Raw genomic sequence first — 4,264 nt, 5'->3', positions numbered from 1 at the left:
TTTGGACCCAGGAACTGGTCTACCTGGTTGGCTATCCCTACTGGGTCTTCAACTAGGTTCCCTAGCTCTTTCTTAAATCCCCGGACTTCCGAAGCTGTCAATGGGGCATTGACAAACCCTACCCCTCCAGCTACTCCTCCCATAGGGACCTCTCTTAGAGGAAGAAGCTTAGTTGTTTTAGATTGTGTACGACAGTAGGGTCCATCTCCAAGATCCTGTTCCTGACTAAAGGTGGGAGTCATAGGGACCTGCTGGTTGTTAGGAGGACGATTGGTATTAACTTTGGGGGTACTCAGCTCCCAGTTGGGAGGGGGAAAAGGGACAGTACTAGGCGAGGGAGAAGACACTTGGTCTGATATAGGGGTTTCTGGAGGTAAGGGAGAGGTGACAAGTAGATTAGAAGGGACTGGGGCCACCAATGGTGGTGGGGTTGAGGAAAAGGGTATCAGGATGGTAGAGGAGGCTGAAGATGTAGAGGGGGATTGGTTCGGGTGGAAAGGGTTTGAATTGGAAATACAAGGGTCTTGTGGGGGTGATGCAGAAGAGGAAAAAGTCAGGGAATTAGGGGAAGAAGTCTGGGGTGGTCTTGGGTATGCAGGAGGAGGGGGTAGATGATCTAGGGGGTCCCATCTACTACCTATTTTGCTAGCCTCATTTTCTTGCTTCCTACTTTCTTTCCCTTCCCCCTTCTGTTCCTTTAACTTGCATACCCTCACCATCTCTGTGTCTACTCTTTCTTTCAGCCACAATGCTGCATAACTGATCTCTTCTGGACTCGAGTCTCTTCTAGTTTTCAGATGCTGGTACAGTTGGGAGCACATCCAAGGATCTTTAGTACCGTACCAAGGTCATTGTCCTTGCATCTCTAGTTTGGGCCAGACCTCTATACAGTAATGGATCATCTTGATCCGGTCTAGGCCCTTGGCGGCCTCTTGTGCATCCCAGCAATTTAACATTTGCCCTAGTGGGCTATCAGGGGGAATGGTTCTGGTGGCCTCTTCATTCCTCTTGGGACTTATACTCTTACTTAGACACTGTCCCATTGCTCCTCCTATCTCCGGGCCTTAACTTAAAACTTACAGTGCCTCTACCCGAACGGAACTAGAACTGACAGGCAACACAACTTCTAACTAACTTAGAACTGGCCCTTACTTAACTATACTTTATAAAGGTGCCCCTACTCAAACTGAAAATTTGTAATGACGGGCAACTGACCTTTCAAACTTCAACAAAAAACCACTTACAATCTAGGAACCCACTCTCTCTCCTTTCACACTAGGGAATACACTCAATTTTCTCACACAGGAATCCGCACTCTTTCCTACACTCGGCCGGCCTTCCACTCACACTTTGAATTTTCTGGGGCTTGCAGTCTCCGCTTGCCCCAGGGGCTAGGTCCCAAAGGGGCTTGCAGGTTCCGCTTGCCCCTCCCTACACCCCAATCTGGGGCTTGCAGTCTCCGCTTGCCCCTGGGGTTAGGTCCCAGTGGGGCTTGCAGGTTCCGCTTGCCCCTCCCTACACCCCAATCACGTTCCCCTCACACCTCGCCTCCCTGACCCCCTAGCCAGTGAAGACTATGAGCACTCCTGGGTTGATGTCGAGGGGACCCTAGCACTAGACGCTCCTGGGACCTTCCCCCATCCCTGTCTCAGTGCCGTCCACAAGGTTTGGTCAGCAGGGCTCACCCCGGAACCCCCTGCCCCTCCGCTCCCTGACTATCCCCCTTCCCCAGTGAGAATAGCTTCTGCGCGAGGGCTGAGTGTAAGTGAGTGGTGGGAAAAATTCCCCCTTGCCTCCTAGCCACTCTGCCCACCAGGGGATGGCTTCGGCTAAGGGATGCGTGAGTGTATTACTCTAGCTGCCTTGCCCGCCCACGCAGACTACCTGCCCCTGTGCTCTCCGGCAGCAGGTTGACGACCTCCCTTCCCAGGAACCCCCTGAGCCGAGACTGAGCTGCAACAACTAGAGCCTTTCAGCACGTCCTGTGTCATAGACCCTGGGAAGCGAGGGCCCTTCGCTGACTGCCTGGTGCTGGTAGGGCCTGGGGACCCCCAATTCCAATTCCCCGGTCAGGTCGTCTTGAGTACCCAAGTGGGGGGGGGTGTGTTCACTCACACCTAACCTAGGCACCCCACACACCACCCCGGGAGTTACCTAGATTTCCAATTCCCCAAGCCGGGGGGGTGTGTTCACTCACACCTAACCTAGGCACCCCCACACACCACCCCGGGAGTTACCTAGACTGCCTGCGTGTGACTCTCACTCACCTAGGCCTTCCACATGCCCGGAGCAGCCTAGGCCGTTTAGCCCTTTTCAGTAGAGGGGCCTACCCCTATGTGTGCCACTCATACACTTAGGTACCCTCTGCACGCTCAGAGGGGGGGCTTTTATCCCCAGGAGACGCCTCACTCGTTTCTCTGGGCCCAATTGGGCCTCTTTCACTTCCTGCCATTCCCGGCCGGCCCCCTCGCGGGAGTCTGGAACCGCGGTACTGGGCAGTCCACACTTGCCCCGGGGGTCCGAGCTGCCAGCCCCCGTGTCACTCACACCACACTCATTCGCCTCCTACTCCTGCCACCGGTGGCTTACCCAATCCGGTACTCCTTTGCAGTGTCAATCCCAGGCTGTCTTTCCAGGTCCAGTATAGCCAGCTGTCTGCCGGAGGCCCGATAGGACGGGCGGCCATCCCATCCTTGGTCCTCTTCAGGGCATGGCTATCCCAGACGAGCCCCCAAGCTGTGATGAACGGGCCAGGAAACCAGCTCCTTTTAAAAAGGCCTTTATTAAACAGGACAGCTCTGGGGTGGGGGCCCAAGGGGTTGCGCACACCGCCACTGCTCCCCCTTGGACACCGCAGAAGAGGATTACGTGGAGCTTTGTCACTTAGGGCAGAGCTCAGCCTTCCTTCCTCATAGGAGTCCCCAGGAATACCCGATCTCTTGGCCTTGTAGTCTAGGGTGTCATCCCAGTTGAGTCCCCTCGAGGTTATGTCGGCCTCTGGAGGGAAGTCAGGGGACTCCTCTGGGCCTTCCTTGTTCGATGGTGCTGTTTTTATTCCTTCCCTTTTGTGTGGCTCGTTGTTTCAGGGTTTTTTTCCATTCTGGGTGTGTCCCATGAGTCTCTGGTCTCTCTCGTTTTACATAAAAGTCCTTATGTCATCCTCCTCCTCAGGGCCCAACTGAACACCGTACAGCAACTTGGGGCAGGGGTACAGTGTTGCCATGTGGGAGTCTAGGAGCAGTGGGGGCAGGGGCTGGCTGAACACGGAACAAGAAACAGGGTACAGCAACTTGGGAGAGGGGGCAGGGCCTGGCTGAACACAAACAAGAAACATGGGGTACAGCAATTTGGGACAGGGGTACAAGGTAAGTAAGGGGTTTACAAACAGTAACCTTAACACATAACACTTAGTATATTTGTGACATTTTAGAATTCAAAGACACTGTTTGTTTTAAAGACCCCCCAAAAAATATTCTAAGTTCATAAAAACAAACATAGAAGTACTAAAAGTGTTTCATTAGCAAATTTCAGTTATGAAATTTTCTAACCAAATATTTTCCACCTGTCACTTTGTTTACAATGTCTACAAAAGTATTTTCATACCGAAAACCACTAACTACCTTTCATGTTTCACTCACACCAACTCCTGTTAAAGTCAATAGCAGGTTTCTGAATATAGCTGGTCTGTCACTGCCATCACTAAAATACTAATTTACATGTTTTCTTATTTTTGAACCAAAATATAAACATGGCTTTTAACATTCAGTTTTTGTAGCTAAGTCTACAGATACAATAATCACAAAACTAAATTAATTTGAGATTACAGAAAAGTTAAAAACTATACACGAGAAGGTAATACCAGAAACTTCTAAATTAACAAAAATAGTTTGTCCTACAGCTCTGAGGTCATGTCTTTATACTTTCCTGTCTCGGTTCAGAAGACAGGTGTCTGCTAGGGAGGGCAGGAGCTTCGCTTGCAATGAAAATGTAGACCTCCCCTCCCTCCAAATTATTATAATTTTGAAATCAAAGGGTTCTCAGGCAGAGATCTGGGGATAGGAATAACAGTTCTTTACTAGTGTGTATAACCAGGCAAACAAACAACAATAACTACAGCATTAACAAGAAAACAGAACCAGGGGCCCCGTGACAGCTTTCTCTGCTGAGATGGGAAGGGATGGAGGAGAGGCTTTGTTTCACAAACCCCCTCGGGCAGTCCCGGTGCTCCTGCAGGGCTCTGAGGAACAGTCGGCTGGAACAGCAG

This window comes from Parus major, chromosome 27, assembly GCF_001522545.3.
Source record: "Parus major isolate Abel chromosome 27, Parus_major1.1, whole genome shotgun sequence".
Classification (NCBI taxonomy): domain Eukaryota; kingdom Metazoa; phylum Chordata; class Aves; order Passeriformes; family Paridae; genus Parus; species Parus major.
Note: the sequence above shows the minus strand (reverse complement) of the source record.